We start from the raw sequence: 21,850 nt of genomic DNA on the forward strand, positions 1-21,850 counted from the left end.
ATAGACCAATACACACGTGAGCTATAAAACAACAGTGAAATCTCATTCTTATGCCACTCTGTCTGTCCGAGATGATGTAGACAGGTTTTCCAGGCTCCTCGCTATAAAAATGCATAGGTGATTGAATCACCCAGTGGAATGAGGAGAAGGAGTGAGTGATTATGGGAGGGAAGCTTGCCAGATATTCAGAAACTAGAACATCACATGCAAAAATACTGCCCCCCAGTTCAATTTGCAATGCCTACAGCTGGCACAAATGCACCTGTGGACAGAACAAGTGGACGATTATAGAAACTGAACGGAAGGAGAAGTTGAAAGCATTATTAGCAAACAGGGCATTATTAAAACCAAGCTGCACTGAAGTTTTTAACCTGAGTGCTAGAAAACAAAAGCAGGCTAGATAAAATGAGTTCTCCAGAAAAGTACTTCACTCATCTTGAAAACAGACATTACCACCAAGAACAATTCAGGAATATTGTAACATTGCCTTTCATTGCGCCTGATAGGTTTAACTATAATTTCTTCTCAGTCTAGATTTATTTTCAGCCTTTATTATCTCTGAAAAATCTTCTGCCCACTGGCTGAGCCTAAGAGATCGGTGTAAGTCATGGGGTATAGCTGCTGCCTGAACCTGTACGTCTTCTGTAATGTGAGGGTTAGACCTGCCGTCCGATGCCCTTGCATGTGAGATGTCTTACCTTAAACTTGCTGTCTCGAGTCTGGACTTGTAAGCTCTGGCATCTAGAGGCACCACTTCTGTCCTATGCCTAAACAATCTTCGTAACATGGGAGATTGATCTTCTGCCTGGGACCAGAGGCGATGAGATCTCTGTAACCTGATGGATTGTTGTCAGAGAACTAATCCCAGAAGGTCTGTGCAGTTTGAGACAGCTTTGTTATCTGAAGCCTGACCCTGTAATATCCCTGTAACATGGCAATTAGCATCCAAGTCACCTTGAATAAGGATGGCCCACTTAACATAAGAGATGGCTTTGCTATTTGGGGCCTGAAACTGTACAGTCTATAACTTGAGGGGCATTTTGGATGCTTCAGTCTACCGGACCTCTATTAGCAGCACAAGTTGCAGTCCAGGGTCTGAATCTTTGTGAACAGTGTAATTTGACCAACAGATCTGTTGTAGGAACTTGAGCATGGAGGATGTGTAATGTGAGGGAATCACTTGTTGTCTGAAGTGTAAGCCTGCAGGTTCTCAGTAACATTAGGGATAAGTTAAAGGTCTCAGACAATACTATTTTAGTAAGCTGAAGTTTGTGCTCTGGGGCCTGATAACCTAAAATGTACAAGATTGCTTTATTGTCCGAAGCTTGGGCCTTCGCAATCGATGACGTGAGGGAGAGCTCTGGTGCCTGGGTATTTAAGCTCTCTTTTCCTTTAGGACCTTATTCTCAGACTCTGGTCATTCATTCTGGTACCCGATTGCAGGCATAACGTTTGGCACTTCAAACACAACCTTCCTGGCTGCTGCAGGGACAACCATATTTTCCCCTTTCTGCGGCCTTACAATTCCCTATTTCGCCCACAGGACACCAGAGAGTGCTAATTTATCAGTGTTATATGACTGGGTGCAACTTGATCACACTTCCCGTTCACTCCACCATCCCAGAAGTATATGAGCCAAGCTGACGGGCACAATTGAGCGTGAGGGAGGAGCACAGGCAGACCTTCAGGACCTCACATCTGGGTCCCGCCGTCAAATAAACCATGATGGTTACCTGAGCAGAACTGCAGGTCAACCCATGGAGTTAAATATTCAGAGCCCAGTTACAGCCATGGTCATACCTTACTTCTTGTATTCTGTCATTTTCAAGGTTTTGGGATGAAATGAAAGAGTAGATGAAATCAACTTTTACTAAGAGTCAGATTTCCGGCCAAGGTAGGAGATTTGGACACAGCTCAGCTGGCCTGATTCGTGGAAGTGACAGGCCAAATGCCAACCCTTATGTCTTATCTTTCAATACCTGGTTGGTGCACAGGTGTTTCTTTCATAGACTGGGTGACTCCTTAACCAGAAACTGAACCTAAGGAGACAAGACAAAATAAGGTCCAACAGGAGCCAAAGCAACAAGTGCAGACACCCATAATAAGCAATTCACCTAATGGAAGTAACATTCGATCAACTCAAATAAAAGCTAGAAGAATAACTTTGCTTAGTAACTGTAAATCTAAGTCAAGCTAACTTGTTGCAAAGTGCAGGACAAAAATAAGTATCCACGTTAATACCCCGAGACGCAAAATTAAGAAAAACAGAGTTTTCACATTCAGCTCAGGTTTATAATTCCTAGCAGGCAGTTAATACATTTGCTGCTAAATGGTCATACTCACATGACCAAATTAAGTGGGATTTTCGCCACAGGGCACATATCTATTGACCAGAGGAAATAATCACTACAGTTGATAATCGAGGTCCTTACAATGTGCATTCGGCTGTGGCGTTTTATCCTTTTGTCTGAGTCTCTGGCTGATCCTGTGTATGTACCACCAGCGACTTATCATCTGAGAGCTCAGTGGAGGTGTTCCATTCATAGTTTTATTGTCACTAGCAATGTACAAGGAACTTAAGTGTTTGGGGAAGAAACCTAAGTCTGTTCCACCCAATGATGAAAGTTATTATGGCCCCATCACGAGGCCGTGGAGACACTAATGGTGGGTGGTGGCAGCTGAAATTCTAATAAGGGGCACATGTATCTAGGGATGGGTGTAACGAGGGTTGGACTGGTCTACAGAGCAATGAGGCAGTGTCCGATGGGCTGATCTGACATATCAGTGTGTGGGCCAGTTTTTTAGCACTTTGTGGGGCTGTTTTATGGCCAAGTGGGCCAGTTTTTCCTGTTGATTTCCTTGATATTAGCACTGCCTGATACATGCAGTCTCTCATACCTTGCAAAAACCCCATACAGCTACTTTTATGTTGGTGACCGGGCCTGGGTTTAGTCTCAGTACTATCCTGGGTGTAAAAATTACCTGAACTGTCTGTTTGGGTAAAAATTAAACTCAAAAACGTAATTTCAAGTTGATTTCCATTTGCTTGCTTTCATAACATGCATTGCCACTTGGGTTCAGATCAGTAGTTTTGTTCTAAAAAAATAGTGATTGATCAGCTCGGGTAAAAAAATCAGGCCAGTAACTCCAGGAGTAATTAAACTTTCCACCCAGGCCTAATTCTACCCTGTATCATTGCATTAGTATTGGCCTTTTCAGAGTAAAATCATGTTGAGGCCTCATAAGTGGAGTTCCTCTGTTCCCAAAGTATGTGTGTGTGGAGGAGGGGGCTTAGATTTGGTGGGAATGGAGGGATGGCTTAAGTTTGGCATGCATTGTATTTGAAAGGTGCTGTGTGAGAATATGATTGTTTTTTCTTGCACATGACAAGGTCAATTTGGCCTCCTAGTCCTTGGAGAACTCCTAGAGCTACTTCTCCCAGACCTCATTAGTTTATTCTCTGTTATGATACTGACCACACTGTACTTTCAGCCCAAAATCCTTCTAAACACAAAAGATGGACCAAACTCGTTCTGCTGCGTGCCTGTTCTATGTGCAAACTTGCTTAGAGATAAATTCCAAAGGGTTTTGGTTTTATAAGAGACCCGTCTTTGTCCTCCTCCTTTTGTTCACCGTCACAGCTTAGTTGCAAATTAGAAAGGCCCAACTCAGGGAGTCTGCCTGCCTCCATGGAATTCCACATTTACTTGACCTGTTAGTGTGTGTCCTTTCTTTACTTTGTGCAAGTCAGTGAAGAAAGCCTCCAAAGATGTTCCCAACTTTGGTTTGCTTTAGTTGTGATTTTGTATTAACATCACACCCTGATTTTACCAGCTTTTTATTTTTTCAAAGAAACAGGGCTGCTTTAAAAAGAAAATCTCTAATAAAAGGCAGTCAAAAACATGGTGGTCTGCTGACCTTTATTGACCACCATCCTTGTGATTGCCATCAGTCAAAGTAAGTCACAATTTGTGACCTACCTTATGAATGTTAACAAGGTGGGTGAGATTGTGACCCACTCTGTTTTGGAATTTTGGGAACTTACTTTTTAGTACCTAGGTTGATTTGCAAAATTCAAAACTTGTTGTAAAAAGTCTGATAAAAAATTGTGACCACTTTTTGCGACCAGTATAATGATTCATCTGGCCCTTAGTTTTTCACCTGCAGTTGTATAGTTCCTAAGGCCCAAATGATAAGGTCAGCACGCCCCCATGCATAAAGCAGAATTAGTTTCTTTGTCAAAAAGTCACCAATAACTATAATCAAATTTATATTTTATAAATTCACACATTGCAGTATACAAAAGAGATTATCATAAAATATTTTCAATGAACCCTTACTAAAAAAAACTCAGTATGCTTTTAAGTCTTTTTGTAACATTTTTCAAGCCTCAAACCACTTAAAGCAATGCTTGAACTCGCCATAAGGGGCTTCTGCAACCCCTCTGAAAAGCATTCATGTACAGCTCAGAGTGCTTTAGAGAACATATGGTAAGCTCCTGGGGTCATGGATTCAATGACCCAGGAGACTTGCAGTGTTTTTTTTTATGTTGCTGGGGGGCTGCTGCACTCCCTACACCCACCACAGCTTAAGAAAAAGGTTTGTGGTGCCCCTGTCCTTTCTAGCGGCACCACCAGGAAGATGCCTGATGCACAAGGCACTAAACAAGGCCCTTCCTGCCTATCTCCATTATAGACTCTGCCTTTACCAGTCCACCAGACTGCTAAGGTCCACTAATTAAGCCCTTTTGCAGTCTGGTGGTCTAGTGGCCATCACAAGTAATTATTTCTCTCTGTCGCTCTTTCACTCTTGCTTTTTCTGCCTTTTTTCACTTGTTTTTCCTCTTTTTTCACTAATTTTTTCTTTTTCTTTTTCTTTTCCTTTCTCCCCTCCTTTTCTCTGCCCCCTCCCCCCGCAAAGCTCCTTTTCCCGCCCTCCTACCTCCCAGCTGACCACTCCCCCGCCCCTTCCCTTCTTAATGACGGCCGCAGCGCTGTGAGAGGGCAACTGCACTGACCTCCTGGTCTGCGTCCGCCTCCCTCCTCAGCTCCTCTGACTGCTGCTGCTGCTGCCTCGGCCTTCTGACTGGGATGAACTGAGAGCCTCCTGACTCTCAGTTCAAGGCCCTCCTCCACCTGCAGGCTCGTCCTTGCACCTCATCCCTGGTGGTCTAGTGGGCACCAAACTCTGTGATTGGATTGACACCGCCCGACTGGACATCACCTTCCTTACAGAGACCTGGACCAACCTCACCTCTGGACCAGACATCGCCATCACCATTCCCGACAGATGCAGCATCCTAAGGAGGGACCTGCCTTAACGGACGGGCGGAGGACTCGCCATCGTACACAAGTCCTCACTACATGTCAAGGGCGTCCCAGAAGAACAATGCACCACCATGGAACACCTTCACTTCCTGGTCCATTCCAACCACAACTCCTCCATCCGCGGCACCCTGGTGTACAGGCCACCCAGCCCCCGCCCAGCTTTCATAGACGACATTGTAGACATCGCTATCCCCCAAGCCCTGGGGTCAGATGACTACCTCCTCCTCAGAGACCTGAATTACCACCGTGAGGACCAAGCCAATCCATACACCACAGCTCTACTCGACAACCTCACCAACCTCTGACTCAAACAATTGGTGTCCACACACATCGCAGGACACACACTGGACCCCATCTTCACCTCAAGCAACCGGATCACCATCAAGACCATCTCCACCCCAGACTGGACCGACCACCAGTACATGCACTTTAAAATCAACACACCCAGCAGCCACACCCCCAGGGCCCCCCACAGGAAATGGAACAAAATCACCAACAAGCAACTACCCTCATCTCTCGCCAAATCCCTCCCTCCGATGATGCCAACACAGCAGCGCGCAATCTCAGTGCATGGATCTAGCCCCCCTCTAGGTGACATCAGCCAAACGTGTACCTAAGAAAGTCAGTTGGTTCGCAACCGAACTCCAAGAATCAAAGTATACCTGCAGACGTTTAGAGAAAAAATGGAGTAACAGCCAAACCAGTGAAGACCTCGCCTCATTCAGAGCCACTACCGCCACCCACCATGGAAAAATCAAGAACTCTAAGAAGGACGCACTGCGGGAGCGCATCAACTCCTCCGCACACAACTCTAAGGAACTCTTCTCAGTCATCAACGAGTTCACAGATTCCACCCTCTGAAGCCACCAGCATCCCCCCATCACAGGACTTCTACGACAAACTTGACACCTTTTTCCACCGCAAGATCCAGGACATCTACAACAGCTTCCTCCTGGAAAATCCTGGCACTGGAACCTGTGACTGAGCCTCCCCCCCAGAACTCACCCAGACCATCCACAGCTGGTCCACGCTCTCCACAGAGAAACAGTCAGCATCATGAACAGCACCCACTCCGGAGCCCCCATGGACACCTGCCCGCACACATATACATCAGAGCCAGTGCATCCATCGGCCCGAGCTCCGGAACACAATCAACTGCTCCAACAAACACTGGCACCTTTCCAGAGGACTGGAAACATGCCGAAATAAGCCCTCTCCTGAAGAAACCTTTTGCCGTCCCATCAGAACTAAAGAATTTCCGGCCTATCTCTCTGCTACCCTACCCCGCCAAAGTACCAGAGAAAGCAATCAAAGTACAGCTACGGAATTTCATTGAGGCCAACAACTCCCTGGACAGCTCCCAGTCCGGCTTCTGCAGCAACCACAGCACGGAGACAGCCCTCCTGGCAGCCACCAATGACATCCGATCACTCCTAGACTGCAGCCACACTGCAGCTCTCATACTCCTCGACCTCTCAGAAGCTTTCGACATGGTCTCCCACAGCACCCTGCGCACCAGACTCCCCGACATAGGACTCTGCGGAAGAGCCCTGGAATGGATCCACTCCTTCCTCTCCGGTAGGACACAGAGGGTCAGACTCCAGCCCTACACATCCAGGCCCGGAGGAGTCAACTATGGAGTCCCCCAAGGATCCTCACTGAGCCTCACACTGTTCAACGTATACATGGCCCCTCTCGCAGCCATCGTCAGACGCCACGGTATGAACATCGTGTCATATGCCGATGACACACAACTCATCATTTCCCTCACTGAAGACCCGGGCACTGCGAAAAGGAAATTCCACTCAAGAATGAAAGCCATCGCCACCTGGATAAGAGAAAGCTGCCTCAAGCTCAACTCCGACAAGACTGAGCTCATCATCTTCAGAAACGCCATCTCAGCTTTTGATGACTCCTGGTGGCCCACATCCCTCAGCACCCCCCTTCACCGACTGAGCTCAAGATCAACTCTGACAACACTGAGCTCATCATCTTCAGAAACACCATCTCAGCTTGGAACGACTCCTGGTGGCCCACATCCCTCAGCACCCCATCCACTGACTGTGCATGCCCGCAACCTAATCATCATCCTCAACTCCTCCCTATCTATGACCCACAGGTAAACTCAGTCACCTCCTCCTGCTGGCATACACTCCACAAACTTCGGAAGATCTTCAGATGGATCCCAGCAGACTGTTGCAGGACAGTCCCCCATACCTTAGTCACAAGCAAGCTCGACTACAGCAACGCCCTCTACGCTGGCACTTTAACTAGAAACATCAAATAACTACAACTCATCCAGAACGCTGCCACCGGACTCATTCTGGACCTCCCACACGGAGAACACATCTCCCAACACCTGAGGACCCTCCATTGGCTATTGGTCGAGAAGCGAATCATCTTCAAGCTACTTACCCACATGTACAAGGCCATGCACAACGCAGGACCAGCCTACCTGAACAACTGCGTCTCCTTCCACATCCCCGCCAGATCCCTCCACTCCACCCAGGTGGTCCTGGCCACCACTCTTGCAGCCGCAAAACCACTGCCGGCGGCGATCCTTCACCTACATTGCAGAAAAGAGCTGAAACAACCTCCCCCTACTCCTCAGACAAAGCCCATCACTCACCATCTTCAGGAAGAACCTCAAGACGTGGCTCTTCAGATGAAGCCCCTCACCTCCCCCCCAGCGCCTTTAGACCTTCATGGGTGAGTAGCCATGCTTTACAAAAACTGATTGATTAATTGATTGAACATAACAAAAATACCATTTAAAAAACCCTAGCATATTACACGACACCCCTCTGTATGGAGCAGTGAATAATAAATGAGCGTCTCCTGCCGCTCATTTTTTTTTCTGTGGGTGCCCACGTGGGGCACCAATAACAAGCCCAAATGTTAGAGGCCCAGAGGGAGCCCCAGGGCCCACATGGCCCTTGCTGGCACCCCAAGTTTTTTTAAGTAGTTGCCCCAGTGCCCCTGGGCACCCACTACACACATTTTCATGTTGGGGTCCCAACAAATGATGTCCCCTGAATATGTATTTGGCCTCAGGGAATGGGGTTCACGGGGCCTCTGTAAGGCTCTTAGAGGGGGTTCATACGCCCCCTTCCCTAAAAATAAATTGTCTATGACTCACTGAATCTTGAGATGGAAAGCTTCCAGCTACAGATAACTACCTTTCAATAATTTTTGTTGTGTATGTCCCTCTTTCCCCTGTAAGATGCTCCTGTGGATCGGCAGTACAGGGGCAGAGGAGTTATTGGGGAGCTATTTGCAAAATAGCACAGTCACATGGAATAAAAAGGCAGAGGTAGAAGTGAACCAGAAATGAATCAGAGCTGTGGCTAGCGATGTAGTGGTATGGGAGCAGAGGAGGATGGGTGATGCAGGTAAATAGTTGAAACAGGTTATTCAAAGGTTACTGGAAGCACAAGTTACCAAAATCCAATAGTACTGTATACTAAAGGCGTGTCAGGCCTCGAAAAATCTACTCGCCCGCTTGCTACGGAGAGTCAGATTTTATTAGGTTGAGCTGTTTTTAGGACCTACTCTCCCCTTCTGGCAGTTGACAAAGAACAGGTGCTCTGTTCAGTCAGAAAGTGAAGGAGCAATAAAGACTCCTTTAAAATTGTGTATCTTGTCACATTCGCTCTGTGTTCAGAGACAGAGGTCAAAGGTCAGTTTGTCTTCTTAAACTTATTTTTCCTTCTTACTGCAGAGTTCCAGGATTTTATAAGGTGAACTGTCTGACCAACTATACAAAGTGTGTGAAACGAAAATCTGCAGTGTGTCAGGTTTTTCCTAACACACAGAGGCGGCTTCTCTGGAATAGCGGAGGAGCGTCGCCCCTCTGCTCAGAGTCATGCAGTGAAAAATAAAATGATAAGAAAACATTTTTATTATCATTTCATTTTATTTATTACTGTCTGACTGAGCCATGGAATCTAGGGCAGGGTGGGCCATGGCAGGGAGGAGAAGTGGTGGGCACTGTAAAATGAGCATGTCGATTTGGCCGGCCATCTTAGGACGGCCAAACCGACATGCGCACTTACATTTCTCCAACCCAGCTGTGTTACACAGACGGGTGGAGAATGGCACAGGCTTCCTGTGCCTGAGCGAGCATCAGACCAACCCGCTCAAGTCAGTTCCTGCACTGCTCTCATGCTTGGTATAGCAGGAGAGCAGCGTCTGGATAGGGAGCCTGTACTTTGTGCCCCAGTGACTGCCAGAAGGCGAGGAGCACCGAGGTGGGCAGCAGTGAGACCCGGAGCGGCAGATGGGTTTTTTATTTTTTTATTATTCACCTAACACCCACCCCATCACTTTAGATTGGCGGAGCCACCACTGCTAACACACAACATTTACATAACTAAGTCAACTGTAGAGACATTTCAAAATATATTTCAGTAGTTGTGAAAGCCTATTTTTTGTACTTCTGTGTGATAAAAAAATATGTAATAGAATGAAAAGAAATCAGAACACTTGGTGATGTGCAAATGATAAATATGTTTTCTGAAACCTAATTTTCATAGATTATTGTTAATACATTATATAGTTTTATCACTAAAGGTACAAGTTAGTATGAAGGTTTTTGGAAATTTACTGTCTGTAAATGGCAGTGCGCTACCACATGATACTTTAGTAAAATATTTATTAAAAGTGAGAGTTTAAACATAAACTGAGAAAAACTCCTGCCCTTATGTCAATGCTATTAGTAAACTGAGAGGTAAGTTGTGGATCATGTGTACCCTATATGTGGGCTAGATTAGTATTATACACAGAGCAAATGTTTAATCTATTTAATCAAACAAAAGAGGTTTTTTTTGTACAGCAGAAATGCTGAACTCCTTTACTTGAAGGTGCACTCATCTGTGAGAATGAAGAAAAAGGTGACTGTGTAAAATAAAATATTTGCCCAGGATCACTCAATTTGAGGGCTGTTACGGGTCAAGTAATTTACAGTTAGGTTGAGTTGATTATTCAAGTTATTCAACCTGCAGGTCTAGTACCAATTTTATGATTTCCCGAGGCATGACTGCGTAGTATAGTATAAATGCGAAGAGAAAATTACTGGAACTGTGAAGATGTTTACCAGTAAGATTAAAAGAAATAGAAGTCATGGTTCACTGAGTCCCCCCTTTCTTCGGCATCTGCGCTCACGAATCCAGGGATTGCAACCTCTTCTTTAATTTATGGTAAGCACTTACTACCCCTATGTAGGGCGCAAAAGTGCCCGCCTATTTCAGTAGCAGGATACACCACGTACTGAGGCCCATATTTATACTTTTATAGCGCCGCATTTGCGTCATTTTTTGACGCAAAAGCGGCGCAAACTTACAAAATACAATTGTATTTTGTAAATTTGCGCCGCTTTTGCGTCAAAAAGTGGCGCAAATGCGGCGCTAAAAAAGTATAAATATGGGCCTGAGTGTGCCTGGAAGACTCTTTCCTTTGTTTTTATCGTATGTGGGAAGTGTATCTGTGTCATGTGTGAGACCCACCGAGGTGAGGCAATCGGGTTGTGGGACGCACGATTGGCAGTGCGAGACGGGCACAGTTTTTGGTTTGGGGGAAGCTGGCCCCTTTGATTAGTTCTGCAGCTCCCTTTGTTATTCCTTATGATCACAGTCACTGAAGAGGTTACTGCACAGGGTTATCCATTGTGACAGGTAATGACATCTCATATGCATAGTGCTTAGAAATGGCAGCTGTGCGCTATGCAGCTTTATTTTGAAATAAGTTATTATTAGTACTGGGCTCCGTGATTCCGCTGGTCTGGTGTTTATGATTATTCTGCTCTGATGTTTAACGTGTGCACAATTGGTAGCGCCTAACGTAAAATTTATTAAACACGACCTTTTGTTTATAATTCTTTCCTACGCTGCATCTGCGTTGTTACTCGGGGCTTTATATCTCGAGCTTATTTTAGTTACAGCAGCTCTTGCTTGTCGCTGTTGCTTTTTATAACCAGTGAGATCGAAATTCCCTGTGGACAAACGCTCCGAGTTTTGGAATTGGTGACATGCGTGTGCAGGCCACGTATTTATCAATACAATATGTTACCTAAATGATGCCGTGGATTGACATGAAATATTCTCTTGCATTTTGAATTTTGCACAATGATTTCGCATTTCGAGTCCACATAAATCTAAAGCAACGTGTACGTTCTAACACTAGAGGGCGGTGTAATCTTATTGAAAATTGAAAATCCTAAAAATGTAGGCGCATGAAGAGATACCAACTTTCATGAGATGTACTAATGATATACTAACCTCTTCCCCAAATCTTAATCAGAGGGATGGGAGGAGGGGTGGAGGATAGAAAGAACAGAAAGGGAGGGAGCTTGATCAAAGCAGAGATTTTAAAATCATTGTTTTGAGTGATTATTTATGTGGTGCGCAAATGCATGCATGCCAATATATTAACTGGGAAGAAAGATTTTTTGAAAAGAAATTCGAGTAACTGCATTTTCTCCATTGGATTATACTGAGGTGGAGGCAATTTTAGGCGGGAGACACCGAAAATAAAGCAGTTTTTTATCTCAGATATCGGGAGTCTTCAAGCTGAATCAAGTCTATTGACGTATGCAAATGTTCAGCTTCATTGACATCTCAGGTCTCACAAGATAATAAGGCCCATATTTATACATTTTTAGCGCCGCATTTGGGTTATTTTTTGACGCAAAAGCAGCGCAAACTTACAAAATACAACTGAATTTTGTAAGCTTGCGCCTATTTTGCGTCAAAAAACGACGCAAATGCGGCGCTAAAAAAGTATAACTATGGGCCTAAATGTAACCGAATGACAGCTAAAATAGTAACAAAGGACGACGGGCATGTTAAACATCAGCAGAATAAATAATTTCAAATGCTATTCAGAACGCTAAATGATTGCGCACAATCTGAATTTGATTGGGAAGATCATTCCTGTGTCTATGACCAAGAAACCTTGCAGAGCGCCTACCAGAACAAAGTTCTCTAATCTGAAGGGATCTTTAGTAGAAGAGGAGAGCTGGAACATAGAGGCCCTAAAGTGCTAGTGAAAGACGCGCACTACTTAGACAGAAGCAATAAAAACCTGCAGTAAACGCTGCGCATTCTGCAAAGGCTCTTGAAAATGACCCTTTGCAGCGCCAATAGCCAGTGCAACCTGCACATGCAATGACGTAGCTTGGTCAATAAGACTGGGGGATGTGAGCTTCAGATTTACCAACAGTCACACTGGGATATCTTTAGGCCTGGGCAGAGTTTACTGAGTTCTGCTATGCGGTACTCCGCAAAGTGCCAAAAAACCTCTGCAGAGCTGCACAGAGTTCCGCAAGCCACGGAGTGCGGTAGGTCATGCTGCTTGCACTGATTTTTCTTGTAGGAGTTTGTCCCGCAATGTAAAATCAGCACGAATGGCATAACCCGCAGCACAGGAGGGCGCTGCTTCTTTCTACCGCTCAAGTAGATTTTATACTCGAGCAGCAGCTTCCTCAACACGAGAGGCTGGTTTCTCAATGTGAGTGGTAGCGACCTGCTGCGACTGCCTGCATTGAGAAATTTTGCCAGGAGGTGGTCTAGTGTGTGATTTTTCTTGCTCGCAGACCTAACGTTGGCAAGTCGCAAGGGAGGAAAAACTCCACTCTGTGTTGCTCGGTGGAGTTTTTCAGAACTCTGTGCTCCGTACAGAGTGCACAGTGGGCAAAACTCCACACACTCCGTTTGCGGATGGAATTCATCGCCCACCTCTAGATAGCTTGTTAAATCACATTACATGAGAAGCAGGACAGGAAGAGGACTTAAGTTGCAGTGGAAAACGAGAGGAGTGTGGATTGTTAGGGGCAGTTAAAACACAACTTTTTTCAAATTAATTAACATTTTTAAGGCATTCAAAACAGAGATATAAGAGAGAGCGCGGGTGTGTGCTTTTGTCAATGTGGGCATGTAAACCCCACAGGAGGAATCCAAAAGACACTTCACCATCCTTGACTAAAAGCACTTGTACCCAATTATTTACTGCAGAATACATGTTTTAAGTGGGATGTACCACCCTAAACCCCCCACACACAAAGCTACACCCCTGCTCACGTGTTTCAAACACATGATCCACGTTTTTTAGTGATGCCACCATTGACCACAAAGTTTTGGATCCTTTGCAACTTGTTAAGAGCTGCAACTGGAAGACCCAAATCAAGAATCTTACAGTGACCAATCCAAGAGAGCACAGAGGAAGAGCTCTGTCTGCAAGAACAAAATATCTTCCTTCAAAAACACACATTTGAGAGAACTCTCCCATGACCGGACCTTGGCTGCCAGGATAGGAGGTGTCTGGGCATAGAGGGATTTGGCCAGACAGTGTTGTGCCAAAAATGCTTCTGTTTGCAGAGGATGCCCTGCTTCCATGGTTATGACTGAGCCGTACTTTCCATTGGAAAGGTGTTTTTTTATTAGCTTATAAATTTTGATCCCTAGAAGGATTTTCATGAAAATTGACAGTTTATCAACTCCAGTCAGCTACGTTTTGGCATGTAAATGTTGATAATGATCCCCCCATCAGGGAAAAATGTTAGAGGTGTGAAATAGTGTATCATTTCCCACTATAGATCCCCCTGGAAAGTTTGCCTAAAGATAGAACAAAAAAACACAGAATGGATTTACACCAAACTTGGAATAAACATATAACTTTAGCCAGTACTTTTCTCCTTTGATTTAAATGCATCAAGTCGTTTTTGAGATATTTGTGTTTGAAAAGGGTGCAAGGGGATGTAAAGGTTTAACAGTTTTGTATATATTCCTTAAAACTTGAAAGCCAACCCTGTCAGTCCCATTTCGAATATTTTATCCCTGTGATGGGCTGGATTGAAGCGGAAATATTTGTTTTTCTGACATCTTGAAACATCTTGAGTCAGCAGTGTCTTAGAGTATCACAGTGGTCTTGGAATCCCAAGCAAGTGCAGGTGTTAGAAACACTTGGTTGCCCCAGATGAAGGTAAAAGGGAGCCATAAATATAATAAAAAAATACAATAAAAAGAAAGCATTTCTCTTGACCTGCGCTACTATCCAAGTGAGTACCATTGGCTGAATTAACAGCACATTCTCCCCCATAAGGCATTGGATGGGCCAAAAATATATATATGCTTTCCTGTGATACCCAAAAGGGCATCACCAATATGTTTGCATGCATATTAGGAACATCAGGGTCAGTATTGTGTAGCTATTGTTACCAGCACAGGAGGAATCAACCATGAGTGGCCAATGAGGTCTTTCCTAGGCTACAGCCCCTCCAAGTGTGGGAAATGTAAGGCTTTTGTCACTTTTATTGACACTAAGGGGGTTATTACAATTTTGGAGGAGGTGTTAATCCGTCCCAAATGTGACGGATATACCACCAGCCGTATTACGAGTTCCATAGGATATAATGGACTCTTAATACGGCTGGTGGTATATCCGTCACTTTACCGTCACTTTTGGGATGGATTAACACCTCCTCCAAAGTTGTAATAACCCCCTAAGTCTTTAGAGCATAAGGCAATGAAATTCACACTTAAGCACCTAATGAACTGTAACAATATGAAGGTGCTGAGTAGGAGTTAGTGCCCCTGCGATTTGATGTATGTTGGACAGACTACACATCAAGTGAAACCCTGAACCCTCCTGCATTGCACCAGGATTGTGTTCAAAACTGTTTGAGCACCCTTAGACAAATATTTTGAATTAATTCACCACCTTTCAAATGAGATATGTTGGCAAGTAATTGAGAGGTTCAACCCAAACCACAAGGAGGTGACCCTTCTGTCATTATGAACTATCAGGAATTATGAACCCTCAGGATGGAGATCCTGGATAAAATCAGAAATTGTCTGATTGAGTATGAAAAGTAGGGAAAATTAGCAATGGCTAGTCCTGAAAGCTAATGTACATTTTGAATTATTAATATAGCATTTGTAATATATTGTACTATATTGTGACATATGGATAAACAATGAGTCGGGGTGGAATGATATGCATGGATCAGCATAGAACCATATGTCGATGCATCCATAGATGCTTCTCTGCATTTGGTTTAAAATCTTGTGAATTAATGCATACAAGCGTGCTAAGGTATAACATTGTAGATATGCATGTATTTATATTTCGTATGAGTGACTATTAAAATTCTTTTAGATGGTTCCTCATTTTATTGAGGTCTGCTCTGGATTCATAATCCAGTGTTCATCATGGGGCTCCTTTACATCATATGTCTGACGCCTTATGATAATTCCGTCACCAAGATTTTGTTTTTGATGTTACTCAGGCGCTGTCTTTGTTGGTTTAGCAAGAGTGCAAAACCCAATGGTTTTCTCATTTGTGTATTTTTTTTTGCTTACCTCTTTACTTATATTTATATATAATATGATGATAGTTGATGCGCATGTAGATGGCTAGCATTGTTTTGATCTCACTAAGCTTTTGTCTTTGGTGGTGTAGGATATGTATTAGCAACAGTGCTAAAAAACTATGGCTTAGTCTGTTTTTTTGTGTATTCCTGTGCTTTTTATTGTAGTTGATGCACATTGTATACGCTAAATTATTCAGATGGCTAGTGTTGCTTCATGAATCAATTATAAAAGAATGAAACTGTGATTTCTCTTCGACTTTGTTTGCAGTGCTTGCTGTCCCCCCATGTGGCATCAGCCTGAGCTTGGAGCACATCCAGGAGCGCAAATCGCATTCAGGTGAAAAAAATATGGTTTGGTTCGAAATGACTTACAGGAGCAAAATCACACGTGTTGTAAAGTAATCAGGATTGTGGCATCACCGTCAGGAAAAAATATATATTTAGGTACTAAATTACCATTGATGCAATATCAGCTGAGTGACAAAACTCTTGCTGAAGCAAAAATCATAATTAGATCCAATTAGGTCCAAGACACAATTAGACAAATCATCTCTCTTTCATGCAACATCTGCAGGAGCTTGTAAATACTTCAGAGCAAAAATGATTTTAGGTTCACAATCACCCTTGGCGCAACCTCAACAGGATGTACACACAGTTAAAAACAAAAACACATTTAAGAGAAAGGATCGCATTTACAGGCATACACGTTTTTAGGTGCAAAATAATCTTTGGTTCCACATCAAAAGGAGGGAGGTATCAAATTTGTTGAAAAATAAACAAGGAGCTGTTGAATGCATCAATAGTGCATAAATCATGTCAATGGTATGTCTTTCTTTTTTGTGTTCTTGTTTCTCTTTGCTGTGAATCGTGAAAGAATAGATATGAAACTAGAACTGGCAAAGCCAAAAGTTCTGACTTCATTGCTAACACATGCGAAGAGAATTTGTCCTTGCTTGTATTTGTAGGTGTTAGCATATTACGGTCAGACCTGTTGGCTTTGCCATTGCATGTTGACTAGGTGTTCATAAAAGGACTTTAGATGACCAGCAGAACAGGCAAGTTCATTTTTCTCGGTAGTGCCATTTAGTGGAATCCATATTAATAACATTATAACTGAGCCACGGCATTAGAAACTAAGACTGGGAGAAATTTAAATTACACTTGCGTAATTTGCATAGTTTTGGAAATGTAACATTAATCTTGTTTAATGAAATTCCTGATATTACGCTATACCCTTTTAAATATGTCACTGTTCAAATGAAGTTATAGCAGAGGAAAAAGTGAACAAGTGCAGCAATTGTGTTTTTTACACTATTTTTTTAATCTCAATTTGCGCCCTCACATCAAAAATTGACGCAATGGCGGATGTTGCGCTAAAATATAGCACTTTATGAGAGATTTTCCTTTCACGTAATGAAACAGAATTTCCTTAAATTTCACCTAATTATATGACAGCAAAGTACAAGAATTTTACACACCCCTATTAGGAACTTGGTTCAATTCGAGATGGGAACTCAGTTTGAAATGGGTGATGTAGACTGAGGACATACTGGGCAGAAACAGTCTGAGTTGCATTAGCTGCTTTGTAACACTACTGTACAGTGATTTTAGCACTAAGATGCAGGGATCGATCTGACATGCAGGGAGAAGTATATAGACTGTGCTAAAGCAGTGCTGAAGCCTCAAGAGATTTGTGGGATCCATGCCGAGAGCTTACTAGAGGTGTAAAGCTTTTAGAGGAAGACAGAGATCTCATTGCAGTCAGGCAGTGTGTTGCAAGACGCCGAATGCAGCATATGGCTGGGTATCTTACATCCCAGCCTGCACTGCACTTTCACCTGGAGGGGTTCTCATTGACCAACAAGGAGCATTGGTTGAGAGGGACAGAGCCGGCAGCACTGTGAAGAAGAGCTTTAGAAAGAAGACGGCAAAATTGTGTTTCTTCCTTTCATGCTTAGCTGATACCATGTTTTAGAAGAGGTAAGCCTGGTCACGCTTCATAAATCGCCCTATCCAAGATAATGGGTGGTCCAGAGATGTTTGCCTGAGTTCCACATCAAAGATAAAGTTTTCCTGTGATGCCTGTTTCTGTTTAAATCATTTATGAAGGTGGAATTAACCAGTGAAGGATGTGTCGCAGTGCATTCCTTGCTTTATTTTTCATTTCCTTCATCCCCAGTTTTTTCTCCTTGGGTTTTATTCCTTGCAACCTGTATTCCCTTTAAATCTCCCATTGTATGTCTTAGCTTGGTATTGTCTCTTCCCTGATGTCAGGGAGAGTTTGGTATCTTACTTATCAACTTCTGCATGATCTTAATCTTCAATCAAGACATGTTGGATTGGCAAAGAGAGTTTTTAGCCCTTTGTGACTTTGTCCTCCTAGCTGGGACTCTTCTAAGGATGCACTTGATACTTCTCACTGTACTATTCATTGCAGGGTGACACTATGGCTACTGGGAGAAGTCATTCTTTTCTCAGACAGTCAAGAATGAAACTTGACAGACCTTCAAAGTGACCATTCCTTGACAGATTGTGATACTCAGGACTGCTCAAGCTTGTTCACTGGAAGAAATATGCATCTAGTAAGGACTCTTAGGAAGCTGTTTCTTCTATTCAAACTCCCTCATTGTTTTCTGTGTTTTCCAGCTGCATCCTGATAAACCCTGAGCCTTAGGAAGGGAGAATACTGTTATATCGATGTCGGCAGATTAGTCGAGTGGCGAGCCACTGTTCAATTGCAATCTACTTTTACTTTATATGATGCTGGGGAGTGACCACTTTTCCAAAGACCATTGCATAATTTATACCTACACAATACATCTGTGGGCAGGCACAAAATGTGACAGACACTTCAATTAAGCAACTGTGGAAGGTCGCACCTAAAAAGTCAATGTCTCAAGAGGGTTAATCCATTGCCCTAACCCTGTGTATATATCAGCGTGTTGATTGCAAAAAGCTAAAGCTGTGTGTAGCCAGACCTAAAACCGTAGGCAGCATCAGTGAACCCTATAGACCCCCCCCCCCCCCCAACGAAAGGTAGGCCTCTTTGATCAAAAAGGTGGAAAAAATAACACACTGAGAGAGGTCTTCACAAAAAGGATGGAAAAAAGGCATCCAGGGTGCTGGGAATAACACATTTGAGCCTGGCCCTTGAAATGGACTTGTACATGGTGTTAAATGGAGTGAACAATTAGGAAGCAAGATCATGCACACTAAATTCCGCTCAGTTTCTCTATAGATACTGTTGGCGTAGACCCCAGTTTGGAATACCCAAACAAATTCCAACCTGCCAAGCGTGTGAAATGTCATTCCATGCATGCAGATAGCTGGTTTTAACAATTGGTTCTGGTAGCATGCATCAGACAGACAGCAGTGTGAGAGGACGGTAGTGTTCGATAACAGGATTAGGAAGATAAAGATACCATCAGAGTAAGAACGGAAGAAAGAGAGAAAGAATGAGAGAGAGAATGAAGAGCAGTAGAATGGGACAGAGGGAAAGAGAGAGAGTGAGACAACAGTTACAAAGAAAGACAGAGAATAGAAAAAGAGAGTGAGAAAGTGAGAGAGGAGAGAGTATAAGAGATATAAAGATAGCAAGAGAGCTCAGTACAACGTGACAGCGTCAGTGCGAGACAGAAAGGAAGATGTAGGGTTGTATAGAGACAGAGAGTGAGACAAATAGACAGCTGGAGATAGAAGGTTACAGAAAGCACAAGACAAAGAGAGTGAGAGCGCGGAGACCATTTTTGCTATAGGAGCAAAAAACGGAGGAAATTATGGGTTTTGTGCTGTCGCAGGCCAATTCTGCTGCTCTTTATCTCCTGTTAGTCATTTGTTCACCTCCACGACCCTCTCGTGACCCATGGCCTTGCAGAACAGCAAGGAAGCGTGAAGGCTTTCTATTCACACATTTGTTTTGAAAATGTATATTTTGTTCTGTTGATGCATTTCAGCGTCTTTGTTCTTAATAAACTCAATATACTTAATAAACCCGTGTCAGGGTAAGTGTTATCTTTTTCGTAGTGAGTCATGCTTTGCTTATGAATTTGCTTACCTGAATTTGAAGAGAACATGATTTAGGTCTGGCTTTCAACAGCTTTACCTGTCTTCCACAGCTCATGTCAACAACTCCAGGTAACTGCTTTGGGTCAACCGTGTTCAGGCATGAGTGGGTTCGGGTCAGCCTCTTCAGTCCTTTCTTGTTAGAACTGCTTGTCACATTTAGGCTGACATGAGTATTGCAGAGTTTTACATGGCTGCAGCACTGATGGTGATTTGTGAAAGCATTTCATGTCTAGGCAGCCTGCAGCATCCTTGAGAGCCCATTGCAATCAGTAACGAGAGAGCAGAAGGAGCCATAGCATCTCTGATCAGGGACCCTGAGCGGGGGAATCCTCTGCCCGTCATTAGAGCGCCCTCCACTGACTGGCTCTCTCTGACCTGTGCTGAACAATACCAGCCACACACTTCTTTGGACGGCAAAAACCCTTTGAAATGTAAGGGAAATATATTCATATTGACCACACCATCAGCAGATTGACTTAGGGCATGGCCATGCTAGGCGAGGGAGTTCCCCTCATGGTCCAGTGGCATTCCGCTAGATTCTGGGAGCTGTTATAATATTTGTGCTACCGAACCCCAAGGAACTCCTTTTTCTTTTTCGATTGCAAACCAAGCTCTCTATGATCCGACACCTGATGAAAAACGTCGCAAATTACTACATTAGGTCGAAGCTTTATTTACATTAAAACATCCAGACCGTGTCTCCGCACACTAATTTATGCACTTGGCTATGAATTGCTATAAATTGCTCTATCTAGCTCTACGATCTTCCCCGTAGTTTTTTTGTTTATATTACATCCACACTTTTATTCACACTTTAATTGTGTATTGTTGTGTGATTGCTGGGGACACTAAGCGGCATAGTTATACCTTGCGCGGAATTTGCATAATGTTTTTGCGCAAATTCGGTGCAAACTTTTTTTTTTTTTATCTGTTTATTGAGTTATTTTAATGAACAGTGTTTACAATAGTTTAACAGTCAGTGTTACAGGTAGCATCATTGTGAAGTTTCTTTTCTACTGCTTTACATTTTAATTGCTTATACATTTGGTTTGTTTAATGAGTTACAACCTGTATCACTGTTACATTTTGGATAACTATATATAAAAGGAAAATTGGGGGAGATAAAAAGAAGGGGGGAAGAATATATGGTGGAATAGTGAGGGGAGGGGTGATGCAATCGGGAGAAATGCTCTATTGGATGACTTGACAACAGCTTTTTGGGTGTCTGGGGGGTCGGAAGGGCCCGCAGTAGTTCCGGGGGCTCAGTATGGAAGTCACATGTACTTTTCTTTGAAAGGAGGCAACAGGCAGTGAGGGGGGTTCACAGCAGGAGTATCTTGTATCTTTATTTGGTGTCGGTGTTGTGACAGTGGTCTAGGATGGGCGTGTGTCGTCTTTTTCGAGTAGTTGTTCTAGGGAGTTATCCCATATATCCGCATTTTTGACCTCAATCCCAATATCCTGTAGGGTACCCAGTACTTGTATTTCTGCGTTGGTCCAGTGAGTCAAATCTTTAGTCCATCTGTGTATGTCTGGGGTACAAGGCGACTGCCATTGTGTTGCAATGAGTCGTTTGAAGGTGATGAACGCTAGGTCTGCACATCTGTGTTTTTGTTTGTCTTTGTTACGCCTACGGCGTATTCCTAGTATGCAGGATTCAGGTGTGGGATTCAGTGAGAGACCCGACCATTTGGCTATCTGTTGTGTGGCGTGGTGCTATGTACGGAGTAATGGTGGGCAATTCCAGGTCATGTGGAAGAAATCTGCTTCCGTGTTACCGCATCGTGGGCATTCGGATGTAGCTTGTGGAAATATGCGTTTTATGCGGAGTGGGGTTAGATATGTTTGGTGTAGATAATTGAGTTGGGTGTCTCTGAAGCGGGCATTATGGGATATTTCCTGTGTAGTTGTGAGGGCCATGGACCATTGTTGCTCTGTGAGGGGTGTGTGCAGGAACTTGTCCCAGCTTGACTTTGCTTGTGCTTGTGTTATTTCCGGATAGGCCTGTAGTGTGCGGTATATCCGGGAAATGCTTGTTTGCGTGCCAATGTCTGCAATCAATTCGTGCAATGTGGGTGATGTTGGTGGTTCT

Source organism: Pleurodeles waltl, chromosome 7 (assembly GCF_031143425.1).
Source record: "Pleurodeles waltl isolate 20211129_DDA chromosome 7, aPleWal1.hap1.20221129, whole genome shotgun sequence".
NCBI classification, from domain to species: Eukaryota; Metazoa; Chordata; class Amphibia; order Caudata; family Salamandridae; genus Pleurodeles; species Pleurodeles waltl.